Source organism: Anomaloglossus baeobatrachus, chromosome 2, assembly GCF_048569485.1.
Source record: "Anomaloglossus baeobatrachus isolate aAnoBae1 chromosome 2, aAnoBae1.hap1, whole genome shotgun sequence".
NCBI classification, from domain to species: Eukaryota; Metazoa; Chordata; class Amphibia; order Anura; family Aromobatidae; genus Anomaloglossus; species Anomaloglossus baeobatrachus.
The window spans coordinates 145,543,493-145,563,782 of NC_134354.1; positions in this window are offsets into that span (position 1 = coordinate 145,543,493).

Genomic DNA, 20,290 nt, shown 5'->3' on the forward strand with positions numbered 1-20,290 from the left:
TACGGGGTCACGTCGTAAGTGACGCACATCCGGCATTGTAAGTTACATTGCAGTGTGTGACAGGTACGTGCGATTGCGATTGAACGAAAATCCGTTCATCGCATGCACGTCGTTCATTCATCATGAATTGAACATGAGGTTGTTCAATGTTCCCGAGGCAGCACACATCGCAGTGTGTGACACCCCGGGAACATTGAACAGATCTTACCTGCCTCCCGCGGCTCCAGCCGGCTATGCGGAAGGAAAGAGGTGGGCGGGATGTTTACGTCCCACTCATCTCCGCCCCTCCGCTTCTATTGGCTGGCTGCCGTGTGACGTCGATGTGACGCCGAACATCCCTCCCACTCCAGGAAGTGGACGTTCGCCGCCCACATCGAGGTCGTATGGACGGGTAAGTACGTGTGACGGGGGTTAATCGTTTGTGCGGCACGTTCAACAAATTGAACGTTCCACACATACGATGGGGGCGTTGCAAATCGCATACGATATTGTATGCGAAATTGCAACGTGTAAAGCAGCCTTAAGGCACAGCTCATGTTTATCCTGCACTCTAAGCATAGTGCTTCCAGCCGGGGAGTAAGTGTAAATCTCTGAAAAAATTGATTCATACAAAATTACCAACGGAATATTCACTGTAATGAGGTACTGTAACTTTGAACTCCTGTCTGCCGGTGGTCAAGGGTCGTCCATCTTTTTCTGCGTCTTGTTGGGCATCCACAAAAGTTTGGTCGAGAACAGTTCAAAGTGCACCTTTGAAAAAAGGCTCATGCAAGGAAGGAGGAGGTGCACTGCAATAACATCGTAATATAAGATAAACGGGGGTGCTCACAATGCTAGAAACAGAGAGCAATATATGGAAAAAGACAAAGCATGAATTGGAACACTCCAACAGAATAATAAAATTAATGAAGTTTATTGAACAAAACAACTATAAACCACCTAAAACACCAAAATACAAAATAAATGACACAAACAGTGCAGGATCCCCTCCTAATGTATAAAGAAAGTATGTATATATAAATATTATAATTGCACATGCCCAACTGATACTGATAAGGCATAAAAACAATGGTATGCCACAGAAGAAAAATTGAATATTGACTACATCAATAAATCATAACAGACAGTATATAAATAGTGTTCTATATGCAAGTTATATTAAAGCGCAACCACAAAATAACAGTTGTAAACTAATGCACATGTACCCATGAAAGATCCCAGGGAGTTTCAGACTTCTATAAGTGTGAGGTGTGACGGGGTCCTTCTCCCATATCACACAATCTGCAAAGCGAGAGATGGCTGTACAATCCAAAGAGCATTTATTCCAAGCAAATCAAATGGCCCATAACGTAATCCACTATACAGAGGATAAAAATAGAAAAGAAACACAAATATAGTCCAGTAATAGTATAAATGTCTAGGTCTCTCTAAGGAGCCGCATGTTTTCCCTCAAAGGTTCAATCCTGCTTCTTCTCTCTTGTAAGTCTCACCCAGAATGACAAATCCCCCAGGGTAAGCAGAGAGTTAGGTGGATCTCAGGCCCCCTTCCCCCAGACTTAGGGATAGCAACACTACAGGGGGTGATTTACCTACAGACAATACAATGTACACAAAACCAATGCAAATAATGGACAGTGAACCAAGCGTAAAATATGAACCTACACAACATGATACACAGTACACCATATCCAACCATCACATGAGGAAATGCTGAAAAGCAATAAGCTCAGAGCTAAAGTTAAACTAAGTTTAGATCTAAAGTTATATTTTAACCCTTCTAACTCCCTAAAAAAAAAAAATGATGTTTGAAAAAAATTTGTGTTGATGTAGACATGTGGCAAATGTTATTTATTAACTATTCTGTGTGACATTACTCTCTGGTTTAAATTCAAAGTTTGAAAATTGTGAAATTTCAAATATTTTCACAAATAAAAACAAAAAATATTGTCCTACATTTACTACTAACACGAAGTACGAAAAAACACGAAACACGAAAAAACAATCTCAAAGTCACTGGGATCCGTTGAAGTGTTCCACAGTTATCTCGTACAATAACACTGGCCAGATTTGAAATAAAATGGCCTGGCCTGAAGGTCAAAAGAGGAAGGGTGGTGAAAGGGTTAATGTTTAGGTATTAAATACCACCTTCAGTGGTTTTATGAAGTGGATGCCTTAATGGGTCAGAGACATTTATTGAGCTACATTTATGTTGCAGCAAATCTTAACTCAACATTTTCAGTGGATTGTGATGTGCTACATGTCAATATAAAGTTTGCAATACCATCTAATGCGGTGTTAACTTTTTCTATACTTGTGTTTGTATACCGACATGATAGCCTTAGTTATTATTTAGCCTTTCCAGAACCTTGAAAAAGTATTGATTCAGACTCAGATTAGATCCATTCACAAATCTGTGATAATTCCAGATCCAAGAATGAGATTTTCAAGAATCAGAGCATATCCTATTCTGATGTGATTTTGAGGATCAGAATAAGACATACTCAAGTGGGTCTGTGTACTATCCAAGAAAAAAAATTAGGTAATCAATTTCATAGTTTCCTCTTTTAGTATGTATAACACCATCCCTTATTATGAAGCATCCTCTCTAGTTATGCATGGTTCTGTCCTTTATCATAGTGTCGTCTGTTATGTATAGCACCGTCCCATTATTACAAAGTACCAAGACTTGTTATGTATAGTGTCGTCCCTTGCATAGCATAATTTAATTAAATTTGTTATTCATAGTACCCTCTCTTTATTATAGAGTCCTGTCTTGTTGGATATAAAATAACATGACTGCTGATAGACATCTGACTAGAAGACATGCCCATCAGCCTCCTCTATTAGAAAATAAGCTTTACCATATTCCATCAGCGGTCTTTTCATGTTATATCTAACAGGAGAGGACACTATGAAATAAAAACAAGTGAATAATCAAAATAACAAAAGAATCTGATATGTAAGGTACAGGGCTGAAGTTAACAAGAGAAGGCATTATTGATAAGGGACAGTAATAAACATAATGAGAGAAGACTGTGAAATATAATAATATTTCACAGTACATACTATATAACTATAGCTGTGTCACCATAGAAGGAGAAAACCCAGACATTTCTTGCACAGGGGCCACAAACTGTCAATGTCTGGAGCTAAATTCCAATGCATGCCACAATTTCCAGATTTATATTTTTAACCCCTTCAGCCCCCGGGCACTTTCCATTTTTGCGTTTTTGTTTTTTGCTCCCCTTCTTCCGAGAGGCGTAACTTTTTTATTTTTTCCATCAATCTTGCCATATAGGGGCTTGTTTTTTGCGGGACAAGTTGTACTTTTAAATGAAACCATAAGTTTTACCATATAGTGTACTGGAAAATGACAAAAAAATTCCAAGTGCGGAAAAATTGCAAAAAAAGTGTGATCGTACAATAGTTTTTGGGATATTTTATTCACTGTGTTCACTATATGGTAAAACTGAGGTATCTATGTGATGCCTCAGGTCAGTGCGAGTTTGTAGACACCACACGTGTATAGGTTTACTTGTATCTAAGGGGTTAAAAAAAATTCACAAGCTTGTCCAAAAGAAGTGGTGCACGTTTTGTGCCATTTTCCAAAACCCGTAGCGTTCTCATTTTTCGGGATCTGAGGCTCAGTGATGGCTTATTTTTTGCAACTTGACCTGATGTTTTTAACGATACCATTTTTGCGCAGATGCTACGTTTTGATCACCTGTTATTGCATTTTGCGCAAAATTTGCGGTGACCAAAAAAAGTAATTTTGCGTTTGGAATTTTTTTGCCACTACGCCATTTACTGATCAGATTCATTGATTTTAAATTTTGATAGATCGGGCATTTCTGAACGAGGCGATACCAAATATGTGTATATTTTTTATTTTTTTAACCCTTTAATTTTCAATGGGGTGAAAGGGGGGTGATTTGAACTTTTAGGTTTTTTATTTTTTTTTAAATTTTTTAAAACTTTTTTTTTTATTTTTTTTTAATTTTATTAGTCCCCCTACGGGGCTATAGCGATCAGCAATCCGATCGCTCTGCACTATCTGCAGATCTCAGCTACAGAGCTGAGAACTGCAGATTTGCTGCTTTACTTTCAATGCCGGCTGTATTCCGGCATTGAGAGGAAGTGAGTTATGTTAGCTACAGGCGTCATCACATGACCCTGTGCTACCATGGCAACCACCGAAAGTCACGTGATCATGTCTAGAGATGAGCGAACCGGTCGCGGTTCGGCTCGAGGTCGGTTCGCCGAACGGAGCTCCCGTTCGAGTTCGGTTCGTCGAACATTCGACGAACCGAACTCGAACTGCATAGGAAACAATGGCAGGCAATCACAAACACATAAAACACCTAAAAAACACCCTCAAAGGTGTCCAAAAGGTGACAAACAACTCACAACACAAACACATGGGAAAGTGACAAGGACAAATTCTCATGTGAAAACAAAACCGCGTTACGAGGAAAAAGAGGACGAGACACAGATATAGGCATGGCATGCCTTTTTAAAATCATGTAAAACACCGCAAGGTGACTCCAAGCGGAGTCTCCCTTTTTTCCAAAAATTGGGCCACACAGACACCCCTTCAGTGGCAGCACTTGTGCCCCAGTTGTACATTTCACAGCTAGATTGGCACCAAGCACATTAAAAAATACGCCATTCTTAACCGTCCCCAGGATGACACCGGGGTAGGTAGCAAAGTCTTTGCTGAACCATGACTTGTTTATCTTGGCTCCTTTTAAAAACAATGTAAGCAAGGGTTACTCAAAGCGGAGTCTCCCTTTTTTCCAAAAATTGGGCCACACACACAACCACCCATTCAGTGGCAGCACTTGTGCCCTAGTTGTACACTTCACAGCTAGATTGGCATCAAGCACATTCAAAAATACGCCATTCTTAACCGTCCCCAGGATGACACCGGGGTAGGTAGCAAAGTCTTTCCTGATCCCAGCTCTGTACATCTTGGATCATTTTTAAAAAACACAGCAAGCAAGGGTTACTCCAAGCGGAGTCTCCCTTTTTTTCCAAAAATTGTGCTCCACACACACCCACCCATTCAGTGGCAGCACTTGTGCCCTAGTTGTACACTTCACAGCTAGATTTGCATCAAGCACATTCAAAAATACGCCATACTTAACTGTCCCCAGGATGACACCGGGGTAGGTAGCAAAGTCTTTCCTTATCCCAGCTCTGTTCATCTTGGATCATTTTTAAAAAACACAGCAAGCAAGGGTTACTCCAAGCGGAGTCTCCCTTTTTTTCCAAAAATTGTGCCCCACACACACCCACCCATTCAGTGGCAGCACTTGTGCCCTAGTTGTACACTTCACAGCTAGATTGGCATCAAGCACATTTAAAAATACGCCATTCTTAACCGTCCCCAGGATGACACCGGGGTAGGTAGCAAAGTCTTTGCTGAACCATGACTTGTTCATCTTGGCTCCTTTTAAAAACAATGTAAGCAAGGGTTACTCCAAGCGGAGTCTCCCTTTTTTCCAAAAATTGGGCCCCACACACACCCACCCCTTCAGTGGCAGCACTTGTGCCCCAGTTGTACACTTCACAGGTACATTTGCATCAAGTACATTCAAAAATACGCCATCCTTAACCGTCCCCAGGATGACACCGGGGTAGGTAGCAAAGTCTTTCCTGATCCCAGCTCTGTTCATCTTGGATCATTTTTAAAAAACACAGCAAGCAAGGGTTACTCCAAGCGGAGTCTCCCTTTTTTCCAAAAATTGGGCCACACACACACCCACCCATTCAGTGGCAGCCCTTGTGCCCTAGTTGTACACTTCACAGCTAGATTTGCATCAAGCACATTCAAAAATACGCCATACTTAACCGTCCCCAGGATGACACCGGGGTAGGTAGCAAAGTCTTTCCTTATCCCAGCTCGCATTTACTCTCCCCAGGATGACACAGGGGTAGTAAATTCCTGGTGGATCTATGACTTGTTCATTTTGATGAACGTTAGTCTGTCCACATTGTCACTGGACAGACGCGTGCGCTTATCTGTCAGTACACACCCAGCAGCACTGAAGACACGTTCAGAGACAACGCTGGCAGCTGGACACGACAAAATCTCCAAGGCGTAACTGGAGAGCTCTGGCCATTTTTCTAGATTTGAAGCCCAAAATGAGAAAGGCTCCATTTGCAAAGTCATGGCATCGATGTTCATTTGGAGATACTCCTGTATCATCCTCTCCAGCCGTTGACTATGTGTCAGACTTGTTGTCTCTGGTGGCCTTGCAAAGGAGGGTCTAAAAAAATTATGAAAAGATTCCATAAAATTGTTGTTACCAGCACCAGATACAGTCCTACTGGTACGGGTAGACTGTTGAAGATGACGAGACTGTCCCATGTTTGTCAAGTTACAACTGGGAGAATCACTCCCTGCACCTGCACGGTTGTTTGGTGGAAAAGCCGAGCTAAGATCGAGTAACAGCTTCTGCTGATACTCCTGCATACGTGCGTCCCTTTCTATGGCTGGAATTATGTCACAAAATTTGGACTTGTACCGGGGATCTAATAGTGTGGCAATCCAGTAGTCATCATCACTTCTAATTTTGACAATACGAGGGTCATGTTGGAGGTAGTGCAACAAGAAGGCACTCATGTGTCTTGCGCAGCCATGCGGACCAAGTCCACGCTGTGTTTGTGGCATAGAGGTGATAACCGTTCTTTCTTCCTCTGACATCTCCCCCCAACCTCTTTCAACTGAAATTTGACCAAGGTCTCCCTCATCTGCTGAGTCTTCCATGTCCATGGACAGTTCGTCCTCCATTTCTTCATGTTCTCCTGCACCTTCCTCAACATTTCGCCTGCTACTATGTGCCCTTGTTGATCCCTGTCCCCCATGGTCCCATGCCTGCTGCGTTGGTGATGATGAACGTCTGGACCTTGGTGATGTTGTTGTCCCTTGCACATATGAATCCTCCTGTAGTTCCTCCCCTTCCTGTTGTCCCACCCCCTGACTCCGAATAGTGTTTAGCGTGTGCTCCAGCATTTAAATGACTGGAATTGTCATGCTGATAATGGCATTGTCCGCGCTAAACATATTCGTCGCCATGTCGAAACTGTGCAGAAGGGTGCATAGGTCCTTGATCTGAGACCACTCCATCAGGGTGATCTGCCCCACCTCTGCATCTCGTTGGCCCAGGCTATACGTCATGACGTATTGCACCAGGGCTCGGCGGTGCTGCCACAGTCGCTGTAACATGTGGAGAGTCGAATTCCAGCGTGTCGCCACCTCGCATTTCAGGCGATGAACCGGCAGGCCGAAAGACTTCTGGAGAGATGCAAGTCGCTCAGCTGCGGCGGTTGAACGGCGGAAGTGAACAGACAGTTTTCGTGCCCTGGTCAGAAGGCCATCTAGGCCGGGATAGTGTGTTAAGAATTGCTGGACAACAAGGATCAACACGTGAGCCATACAAGGCACGTGTGTCACCTTGCCCAGGCGAAGGGCCGCACCCAGGTTTGCAGCATTGTCGCACACGGCCTTACCAGGCTGCAGGTTGAGTGGAGACAACCATTTATTAAACTCGGACCGCAGAGCTGACCACAACTCCTCAGCTGTGTGACTCCTATTCCCAAGACATGTCAAGCTAAAGACCGCCTGATGCCGTTGCGCTCTGCTGCCAGCATAGTAATGAGGCGTGCATGATTCCTTCTGCGCAGTGAGAACGCTGGTGGCCTGACCAGGCAGGCTTGAGGCGGAGGTGGAGGACCCAGATGAGGTGGAGGAGGCAGAAGCAGTGGCGGAACTTGGACAGACAGAGGATTGACACACAAGTCGTGGGGATGGCAAGACTTGTGCAGCAGACCCTTCACCATCTATCACCATAGTTACCCAGTGCCTAGTCAGCGACATGTAACATCCCTGTCCATGCTTACTGGTCCAAGTATCGGTGGTGAAATGCACCTGTTCACACACAGAGTTTCTCAAGGAAGCGGTGATGTTGTGTGCGACATGCTGGTGTAGCGCGGGCACACCTTTCTTAGAGAAGTAGTGGCGACTAGGCATCTGGTACTGGGGCACAGCGACAGACATAAGGTCTCTAAAATCCTGTGTGTCCACTAGGCGGAAAGGCAGCATTTCGGTAGCCAACAGCTTACAGAGGGATAGAGTCAACCTCTTAGCTTTGTCATGGGTCGCAGGAAATGGCCTTTTATTTGACCACATCTGAGGGACAGAGATCTGGCTGCTGTGTGTAGATGGTGTTGAGTAGGGTGTCCCTGGAAAAATGCAGGTTTGTGAGGAAAGTGCAGGCGGAGACATGATGTTGCCTTCATCCAACGTTGGTGCTATCGATGTCTGAGAGAGCTGTACACACTCACTTGTTTCCCCTTCCAAACCAACTGACGACCTACCAAGCAAACTGCCTGTTGCGGTTACAGTGGTGGAAGTTGTGCGTGGAAAACCAGGTGTGACAGCTGTCCCCACAGTCCTAGAAGATGAAGAGCGCGCGGATGCACTGGAAGGGGAAGGCCGTGGATGGTTCGCTCCGCTAGGCCGCATTGCAGCACGGTGAGCTTCCCACCGGGACCTATGATATTTATTCATGTGACGATTCATGGAAGAAGTTGTCAAACTGTTGAGGTTTTGACCTCTACTAACAGAATCACGACAAATTTTACACATCACATAATTTGGGCGATCTTTTTCTATGTCAAAAAAGGACCAGGCTAGGCAAGGCTTAGAGGGCATGCGACCTGCTGAGCCCCCCCGACTAGTGCTCAGAGGCAGAGTGGTGGCTGATGATGCAGTTGTAGACGTGCTACCAGTGCTCCGATTCTGTCCAGGAAGGCGCAAGGTAACTTCTTCGTCGGTTGCATCCTCCTCCACCGCCTCTGTTGACCTCCTCGAGTGCCTGACTGGGGGTTGACAGTAGGTGGGATCTAGAACTTCATCATCAATTGTTGTGTTTGCACTCCCCTCCCCCTCAGACCGAGCCTCTTCTTGCCCTGACCGAATATTTAGGTTGTCATCCCAATCTGGTATCTGGGTCTCATCGTCATCAGTATGTTCCTCATTGTCTATAACCACAGGTGTTACAGTTTGTGACAAAGGGTCAACATTACGCTCAGAAACTTGGTCCTCACAGCCTGAATCAGTCACAAAGGTTCTGGGCATCACTGCAGACCATTTCCTGGTCTGTACTCACTGTAGCTTGGGTGCAGACCTCTGATTCCCAGGCTATAGTGTGACTGAACAGCTCTGCAGACACAGCCATCTCAGTTCCACCATACTGTGCAGGGCTGATGGAGACTTCAGAGCTGGGGGAAAGCAAGTGTGATTGGGATGACAACTCAGAGGACTGGTGTTTTTTGGATGCGGTACTTGAAGTGGCTGAGAGGGCACTTGTTGGACCACTTGAGATCCATTCAAGCATTTTCCTTTTTTGGCCATCATCTAGCTTTGTTCCTGTTGTTCATGTACGTAAAAAAGGGAGCACATCGGATTGTCCACGGTAATTAGTAGACATCTTACTTTTGCTGGTAGATGGTCTATCTTCAGCAGATGATAATGGAGCTTTGCCACCTTCCCCACGGACAAACCCTTTTTTTCCTTTTCCACCACGCCTCTTCCCCTTTCCACCAGCATCTGTCATTTTGCCACTCATGTTGATTGCGACAAGATTGTGCACTGAAAATGTGGTAGTAAAAATTGAGAGGTGGTGTAGATTGCAGCGGTGGTCTAGCTTTATTAACAGCAGAATAATAAAGAATAAATATCCCTGACAATGCAACTATGGCCCTTAAACTGGCAGCATAAATTGCTAGTATAATGGCTTAGTAACAATGAGTTGGAGTGTGCAATGCAGGCAGACGTGCTGCAAATATCTTTGCACTAGTGGGACTATACAGAAGTCCAATAGCCACGTTTAGGATGACACTAAGTTCACTCAGTGTTTGCTAGTATAATGGCTTAGTAACAATGAGTTTGAGTGTGCAATGCAGGCAGAGGTGCTGCAAATATCTGTGCACTACTGGGACTATACAGAAGTCCAATAGCCATGTTTAGGATGACACTAGGTACACTCAGTGTTTGCTAGTATAATGGCTTAGTTATAATGAGTTGGAGTGTGCAATGCAGGCAGACGTGCTGCAAATATCTGTGCACTAGTGTGACTATACAGAAGTCCAATGGCCACGTTTAGGATGACACTAAGTTCACTCAGTGTTTGCTAGTATAATGGCTTAGTTATAATGAGTTGGAGTGTGCAATGCAGGCAGACGTGCTGCAAATATCTTTGCACTACTGGGGCAATACAGCAGTCCAACAGCCACGTTAAGGATGCCACTAGGTTCACTCAGTGGTTGCTAGTATAATGGCTTAGCTACAATGAGTTTGAGTGTGCAATGCAGGCAGAGGTGCTGCAAATATCTTTGCACTAGTGGGACTATACAGAAGTCCAATAGCCACGTTTAGGATGCCACTAGGTTCACTCAGTGTTTGCTAGTATAATGGCTTAGTAATAGAGATGAGCGCGGTTCGCAGTTCGAGGTTCTCCAGTTCTAAGCTCGAGTGATTTTGGGGGCTGTTCGAGATCGAACTAGAACTCGAGCTTTTTGCAAAAGCTCGATAGTTCTAGATACGTTCGAGAACGGTTCTAGCAGCAAAAAGCAGGGCTTTTTACAGCTACAGTGTGCAGGAGCCATCGCTGGCAGCCTGCCACAAGCTGGTAACCAAGATAAACATTGGTTATCCAAGCAAAGCGCTTTGGTTAGTAACCCGATGTTTATCTTAGTTACGTGCAGGAAGCCCACACTTCCCCGCTCAGCTCACTCCGCCCCCTCCTGCCCGCGGCATGTACACACACACACACACACACACACACACACACACACACATGGTCCCGCTCGGCCTACCTGCGGTGATGAAGTCCCGCCATCCCAACCTCAGTGCTGTCACTGTCCTCCATGGCCGCCGCTTGTCACATCACCTCTCGCTTCCGACCCGAGACTGACTAGCGGTGACGTCACGGGCCTCTCGCGATACTTAGTGTGAAGACGCCGGTCATTGAACTCAGTGACAGGGGCTGTCAGTGTGCTGGAGATCAGCGCAGGTAATGTACCTCGCTGACAGCAGCACTTGTCATCCCCTGCAGTGACCTGGGCTGACCCATTGATGTGAGGTCAGGTCACTGCACTGCTCTCCCAGCCAATGGGGAACATCCTGCTCTTCATTGACTGGGACAGTGGGGATCGTCATGACAACCCCTTGGATTACACCAGACCTGGATTTGTTTTTCATTCTAATAAATTGGTTAAAGAGGGAATGTTTTGGGGAGTGTTTTTTCAAATAAAAATGTGTTTATCGTCTATTTTTTTTTATTACTGACTGGGTTGGTGATGTCGGGTATCTGATAGACGCGTGACCTCACCAACCCCAGGGCTTGATGCCAGGTGACATTACACATCTGGTATTAACCCCATATATTACCCCGTTTGCCACCGCACCAGGGCGCGGGATGAGCTGGGGCGAAGCACCAGGATTGGCGCATCTAATGGATGCGCCACTTCTGGGGCGGCTGCGGCCTGCTATTTTTAGGCTGGGGAGAGTCCAATAACCATGGACCTTCCTAGTCTAAGAATATCAGGCCCCAGCTGTCTGCTTTACCTTGGCTGGTGATCCAATTTTGGGGGACCCCTACGTGTTTTTTTTTTTTAAATTATTTATTTAATTTAAAATAACAGCGTGGGGTGCCCTCAGTTTTGGATTACCAGCCAAGGTGAGGTTGCCAGCTGTGGTCTGCAGGCTGCAGCCGTCTGCTTTACCCTAGCTGGCTACAAAACTAGGGGGAACCCTACGTCATTTTTTTTTTCATTTTTTTGGCTAAATACAAAGCTAAGCACCCCTTAGTGCCACATGAAAGGCACCAAAGGGTGCTCCACTTTTTCTCCATTTTTTCTCTACTTTTTCTCCACTTTTTCTCCACTTTTTCTCCACTTTTTCTCCATTTTTTTTCTCCATTTTTTCTCCATTTTTTCTCCATTTTTTCTCCACTTATTCTCTACTTTTTCTCCACTTTTTCTCCACTTTTTCTCCACTTTTTCTCCATTTTTTTCTCCACTTTTTCTCCACTTTTTCTCCACTTTTTCTCCACTTTTTCTCCACTTTTTCCTCCACTTTCTCTCCACTTTTTCTCCACTTTTTCTCCACTTATTCTCCACTTTTTCTACATTTTTTTCTCCATTTTTTCTCCACTTTTTCTCCACTTTTTCTCCACTTTTTCTCCACTTTTTCTCCATTTTTTTCTCCACTTTTTCTCCACTTTTTCTCCACTTTTTCTCCACTTTTTCCTCCACTTTCTCTCCACTTTTTCTCCACTTTTTCTCCACTTATTCTCCACTTTTTCTACATTTTTTTCTCCATTTTTTCTCCACTTTTTCTCCACTTTTTCTCCACTTTTTCTACATTTTTTTCTCCATTTTTTCTCCATTTTTTCTCCACTTTTTCTCCACTTTTTCTCCACTTTTTCTCCACTTTTTCTCCACTTTTTCTCCATTTTTTTTCTCCATTTTTTCTCCATTTTTTCTCCATTTTTTCTCCACTTATTCTCTACTTTTTCTCCACTTTTTCTCCACTTTTTCTCCACTTTTTCTCCATTTTTTTCTCCATTTTTTCTCCACTTTTTCTCCACTTTTTCCTCCACTTTCTCTACACTTTTTCTCCACTTTTTCCTCCACTTTTTCTCCACTTTTTCTCCACTTTTGCTTCACTTTTTCTCCACTTATTCTCCACTTTTTCTCCACTTTTTCTCCACTTTTTCTACATTTTTTCTCCACTTTTTCTACATTTTTTTCTCCACTTTTTCTCCACTTTTTCTCCATTTTTTCTCCACTTTTTCTCCACTTTTTCTCCACTTTTTCTCCACTTTTTCTCAACTTATTCTCCACTTTTTCTCCACTTATTCTCTACTTTTTCTCCACTTTTTCTCCACTTTTTCTCCACTTTTTCTCCACTTTTTCTCCATTTTTTTCTCCATTTTTTCTCCACTTTTTCTCCACTTTTTCTCCACTTTTTCTCCACTTTTTCCTCCACTTTCTCTCCACTTTTTCTCCACTTTTTCCTCCACTTTTTCTCCACTTTTTCTCCACTTTTTCTCCACTTATTCTCCACTTTTTCTCCACTTTTTCTACATTTTTTCTCCACTTTTTCTACATTTTTTTCTCCACTTTTTCTCCACTTTTTCTCCATTTTTTTCTCCACTTTTTCTCCACTTTTTCTCCACTTTTTCTCAACTTATTCTCCACTTTTTCTCCACTTTTTCTCCACCTTTTCTCCACTTTTTCTCCATTTTTTTCTCCATTTTTTTCTCCACTTTTTCTCCATTTTTTCTCCACTTTTTCTCCACTTTTTCTCCATTTTTTTCTCCACTTTTTCTCCACTTTTTCTCCACTTTTTCTCCACTTTTTCTCCACTTTTTCTCCACTTTTTCTCCACTTTTTCTCCACTTTTTCTCCGTTCTTTTTCTATGGTCGGTCTACCCATTAGCTCTGCCATGCATACTGTAGCTCTACACCTACTGCACATGTTACTTTATGATTGACATCTCTTTCGTACCAGAGCTGTCTAAGTCTACTCTGACCCCATATTTGTCATTACTATATTGTCCTTGTACTGTATTATGACATTTGTATCATGTGTTTCATTTCTTACTGTGTTGCAATTTTTTTGCTGCATCCCAATTGTACCTCTACATTGTTCGAGTTTATGTTATTGTTCTCTCACTCTTATGTGATACTGATTATTGTCATTTTTCATGATTACATGCAGATAAGTCCAATCTGACGAAGGCTCAGGCCGAAACGTCATTTGTAACTTGTTTTGGACAAAAACATATATGCTTATGAAATTTTTTTTTTTCTTAATACGGACCAATAAAGAGTGATTTTGCATTACTATCCGTTGTGACTTACTGACTTAGTCTGGGAGATTTAGAGTGCCGAGGTTACTCACTAATTTTATCTATTATTACCTCTGAGCACCTATATACCAGTGAGCAGAGCTTCCTCTACAGTAGTTCTCCTGATTAGGCATGCCCTTACCTCATGAGCAGGGCATTGCAGCTTTGGTAGCAACCATTACGACATGGACTCTGCTGCTGTGGACCCGGGGAGAGTGAGTGCAGATTCATTGCACCCACACTCCTCACATGAAGGGTCCGCACTCCTAGAAAATGGGGGATACGTTCCCTGAGTGTCTCCCCCCCATATTCTAGACGGTCCAGAGTCGTCGTGGGACCCCTTTATTTTTTTTCTTACAATAAATTGGTGAAAGAGGAAATGTTTTGGGGACTGTTTTTTCAAATAAATTTCTTTTGTCGATTTTTTTTTTTTTGTTAGTACTGACAGTTTATGATGTTGAGTATCTAATAGACGCCATGACATCACAAACTGCTGGGCTTGATCTCAGGTTACTTTACAGCTAGTATCAACCCGATTTATTACCCCGTTTGCCACTGCACCAGGGCACGGGATGAGCTGGGGTGAAGCGCCAGGATTGGCGCATCTAGTGGATGCGCCACGTCTGGGGTGCCTGCGGCCTGCTATTTTTAGGATGTGAAGGCCCAATAACTATGGACCTTCCCACCCTGAGAATACCAGACCACAGCTGTCCGCTTTACCTTGGCTGGTGATCCAATTTGAAGGGGACCCTACTTTTATTGTGGAATTATTAATATTTATAAAATAATTATAAAAAAGAGCCTGGGGGGGACCTCCACATTGGATCCCCAACCACGGTAAAGCTGCCAGCTGTGGTTTTCAGGCTACAGCCGTCTGCTTTACCCTAGCTGGCTATCAAAAATGGGGGGACCCAACGTCATTTTTTTTTTAACTATTTTTTAAATAGAAAAAATTAATGGGCTTCCCTGTATTTTGATTGCCAACCAAGGTAACGGCAGGCAGATGGGGGTGGCAACCCATAGCTGTCTGCTTTATCTGCGCTGAGAATCAAAAATACCGCGGAGCGCTACGTCATTTTTTTAAAGATTTATTTTTACAGCACTTTGATGTCCAGCAATCAAAATACAGGGAAGCCCATTTTATTTTTAGTTATTTAAATAAATAATTAAAAAAAATATATATGGGCTCCCGCTGCATTTTTTGTATTGCTAGCTAAGGGTAATCCAAGCAGCTACTGGCTGCTAACCCCCACTGCTTGGTGTTACCTTCACTGGCAATGGAAAATCCAGGGAAGCATTTTTTATTTTTTTTGCCAAAAAACTACAAAAAAAGGACGTGAGCTTCACCATATTTTTGTATGCTAGCCAGGTATAGCAGGCAGGTGGTGGAAGAGTTGGATACAGCGCCAGAAGATGTCGCTTCTATGAAAATGCCATTTTCTGAGGCGGCTGCAGACTGCAATTCGCAGCAGTGGGGCCCAGAAAGCTCAGGCCAACCTGTGCTGCGGATTCCAATCCCCAGCTGCCTAGTTGTACCTGGCTGGACACAAAAATGGGGCGAAGCCTACGTCATTTGTTTTCTAATTATTTCATGAAATTCATGAAATAATAAAAAAAGGGCTTCCCTTTATTTTTGGTTCCCAGCCGGGTACAAATAGGCAACTGGGGGTTTGGGGCAGCCGTACCTGCCTGCTGTACCTGGCTAGCATACAAAAATATGGCGAAGCCCACATAATTTTTTCAGGGGGCAAAAAACTTCTGCATACAGTCCTGGATGGAGTATGCTGAGCCTTGTAGTTCTGCAGCTGCTGTCTGTCTGTATGGAGAAGAGCAGACAGCAGCTGCAGAACTACAAGGCTCAGCATACTCCATCCAGGACTGTATGCAGAATTTTTTTGCCCACCAAAAAAATGACGTGGGCTTCGCCATATTTTTGTATGCTAGCCAGGTACAGCAGGCAGCCACGGGCTGCCTCCAACCCCCAGTTGCCTATTTGTACCCGGCTGGGAACCAGAAATATAGGGAAGCCCGTTTTTTTTTAATTATTTCACTTATTTCATGAAATAATTAAAAAACAAATGACGTGGGCTTCGCCCCATTTTTGTGTCCAGCCAGGTACAACTAGGCAGCTGGGGATTGGAATCCGCAGCACAGGTTAGCCCGAGGTTTCTGGGCGCCTCCTCTGCGGATTTCAGTCCGCAGCCGTCCCAGAAAATGGCGCTCTCATAGAAGCGCCATCATCTGGCGCTGTATCCAACTCTTCCAACAGCTCTGTAGCCGGGTGGCTTGTTGGGTAATCATGAGTTAATACTGGCTTTGTTTTACTAGCCAGTATTAAGCCAGAGATTCTTAATGTCAGGCACGTTTGACCCGGCCATTAAGAATCTTCAATAAAGGGTTAAAAAAAACACCACACAGAGAAAAAATACTTTAATAGAAATAAATACACAGACACATTAGAGACTCCATCTTTATTACCCCCTGTCAGCCCTCCACGATCCTGCTCTTCTGTCTTCTTTCTTTCTAGTGTAGTAGTAGTGACGATTGTAGTGAGGATGAGGTTCACCAGCTCATCATGGGCTGGGGCATCTCATCCTCACTACAATCCTCACTAGTGTAGTAGTAGTGACGATTGTAGTGAGGATGAGGTTCACCAGCTCATCACTTGGGGCTGGGGAACCTCATCCTCACTACAATCCTCACTACAATCGGGAAGCAGCGTGCAGCCTTCACTCCGTGAGTGATCAGTGCTGGCTGTCAGCGGTAATAGCGGTAACGCTGACAGACGCGTTACCATAGCAACGGTGCTCTCGGAGCCGCGGTTAGCGGTGACGTCACCGCTAACTGCGTTGCTATGGCAACGGTGATCTCCATTAATGACCGGCTGTGTCAGCCGGTCCCTAACGGAACGGGGAGTCGACCGTGGGCTAGAGCATGTCGCCGGTACACGGCGATACACATATGTGCACCGTGTACCGGAGAGATGCACTCGCAGGTCCTACATGACGCGTCATAGTCATTTGACCAGTCTGTAGCCAATGAGATAATAGCCACATGACTGGTCACATGGCTATTTTGATGTCACGATAGGTCCTGCATCTCTGCTGGCAGTGCAGGTCACCGGGAGGTTTAAGCGATCATCGGATGGAATAGCGGCAGGAGACAGAGTGCAGAAGGGATCGCGGGGACCGGTAAGTGTTATGGCAATGTTTATTAACTGTTTGTGTACATTTATAATGCATTTTTATGTGTTTGTGATTGCCTCCCATTATAGCCTATACGTTCGAATTTGGTTCGTCGAACGTTCGACGAACCGAACTCGAACGTGACCCCCGTTCGGCGAACCGGCCTCGAGCCGAATCGGGACCGGTTCGCTCATCTTTACTTAGTAACAATGAGTTTGAGTGTGCAATGCAGGCAGACGTGCTGCAAATATCTGTGCACTACTGGGACTATACAGAAGTCCAATAGCCACGTTTAGGATGACACTAAGTTCACTCAGTGTTTGCTAATATAATGGCTTAGTTATAATGAGTTGGAGTGTGCAATGCAGGCAGATGTGCTGCAAATATCTTTGCACTACTGGGGCAATACAGCAGTTCAACAGCCACGTTAAGGATGCCACTAGGTTCACTCAGTGTTTGCTAGTATAATGGCTTAGTAACAATGAGTTTGATTGTGCAATGCAGGCAGAGGTGCTGCAAATATCTTTGCACTAGTGGGACTATACAGAAGTCCAATAGCCACGTTTAGGATGCCACTAGGTTCACTCAGTGTTTGCTAGTATAATGGCTTAGTAACAATGAGTTTGAGTGTGCAATGCAGGCAGACGTGCTGCAAATATCTTTGCACTAGTGGGTCTATACAGAAGTCCAATAACCACGTTTAGGATGACACTAAGTTCACTCAGTGTTTGCTAGTATAATGGCTTAGTTATAATGAGTTGGAGTGTGCAATGCAGGCAGAGGTGCTGCAAATATCTGTGCACTACTGGGACTATACAGAAGTCCAATAGCCACGTTTAGGATGACACTAAGTTCACTCAGTGTTTGCTAGTATAATGGCTTAGTAACAATGAGTTTGAGTGTGCAATGCAGGCAGAGGTGCTGCAAATATCTGTGCACTACTGGGACTATACAGAAGTCCAATAGCCATGTTTAGGATGACACTAGGTACACTCAGTGTTTGCTAGTATAATGGCTTAGTTATAATGAGTTGGAGTGTGCAGAGGACAAGAGGGTACAGTGCCAGGGTTGTGGGTCTCTGGGTAGAGGAATGGAAGCCTGCCTTTCTATCCCTCCTAATGGGGAAATGCAGCGAGGAAATCCCTGACCTTAGCTACACAGACGCTGTCATCTTGTGTAGCTGTTAAACTCTGTTTTCAGGACCTGTCACCTATGGCTCTGACCCTGCCCGTATGAGCCCTTAAAAGGACTGATAGAAAGTGCTATCCTAAAGCTGTCCAGCGCTGTGTATGGAGCGCATACAGCAGTATCGGCGATAGGACTCAGGACGGAGCTGCGCCAGTGATGTCTGACACCAAGGACGCAGAAGAGATAATGGTGTCCGGACGGGCAGATACTCGTTTTTATAATGCAGGGACATGTGACATGGACATCCTATCACACATGCCGTTGCTTCTCTGGCTAAAAGTCCACTTAGCTGTGTGTGTGTCTGGGATTGGCTGACATGCTGGCCCTACCCACTACACGCGCGCTTAGGGAAGGAAGACAAGGAAAAAAAAAAAATGGTGATCGCCATTATCCATACAGCAGTGATCTGAATGCGCTGTTCCCGCACACTATACACTGAAATGTCATAATAGTGTGAGTCACAGAGTGACTTACACTATTACAGCGGAAAGCCAGCTAGGAATTAGCTGTTTTTTTGCTGCTAGAACCGTTCTCGAACGCATCTAGACCTATTGAGCTTTTGCAAAAAAGCTCGAGTTCTAGTTCGATCTAGAACAGCCCCCAAAATCACTCGAGCCGCGAACTGGAGAACCACGAACCGCGCTCAACTCTAATCATGTCACGTGACTTCCGCTGGGGGCGGGGTAAGTGACTGTCATGGCGGCGCCCATATACATATCGCTGCCAGATTTTGGCAGCGAAATGTAAGGGGTTAATGGCAGCGGGTGGAAGCAATTCCACCCGCGGCTAGCAGGCACACATGTCAGCTGTAGACTGTTTTAACTTCTTAAAATCACCTTTAAACATCAAAAGAACACTCAAGAGAAAAAACCTACAATCTTGATATTTCTGAAGATTACTAACAGAATCTAATGCCATATAAAAAGATATTTTGCAGACTATTACCACCATAATTTATATCATGCAAAGTCAAATGGCTGAACAAGTCCTCAGCTCTTTGTCTGGTATTGTATTAGTCTTCCCTTATAGGACCAAGGAGACTTATTTATTGGCAGCTTTGGCTGCTCTGTATAATAGTGCAGAACATCAGCTTGGTTGAGTGTCTCTGAGACAGATTATAAACAGCTATAGGCCTTCTTGAAATTTTGGATTGAGGTCTTGAGTTTTATCTCATCAACATATAAATTGTGTGTTTTTACTGTAATAAATTACTTTTGCTTTTACTAGATTTGATAGAAGTGGCATAGTACAATGTGAAAGAGGGAGATTTGACTCAGGAGCTGTGTGCACTGACTGTAAAAAGTCATTGAGATATTCAATGAAAATTCAATATTTCTTACAATGTAGTATTCTTGAGTGACTTTGGCTAAAATGCTGTTTTGCAAGTTCTAGCAGTCAAAAAGATCAGTCTTTACGTCAGAAAAAAATATGGTTTCTGTAATACAATTGGAATATATATTCAAATACATTGACATAATTAAGCTCTGCTTTTTATTCGCTACTACCACCATACTGCCCAGAGATGATACGAGCCTGGGTGGGGGGTGCTCTACTGTAGTGATGTTCCAAAAAGACATTGTGCAGCTGTTCGATTCAGTTGCCACACACAGCCAGACTCCCTGAGATAAAGAACAAATGGTTTATTAATGTCTGCCTTCTGTATTCTCCTCCAGAACCATTGATCATATACCGCATTTTTCGTTTTATAACATGCACAGGATTATAAGACACACACCTAATTTAGAGAGAAGAACAAAGGAAAAAATGTGGGGTCCGTCTTATAATCCGGTAGTGTCTTACTGGAGGGGGGGGGAGTGGTGGTGGAGCGGGGTCAGAGGAAGCAGGGGCAGTACTGGAGTAGGGCTATGCTGCGGGTGGTGCAGTGGGTGTCCTAGATGCTCATTGCAGGTGCTGTGAGGCAGGAAGAACTTCCAGAAATCGTCGGCAGTGCGGACTTCAAAGAAATAGAGCCCGGAGTCGGCGCATGTGCAG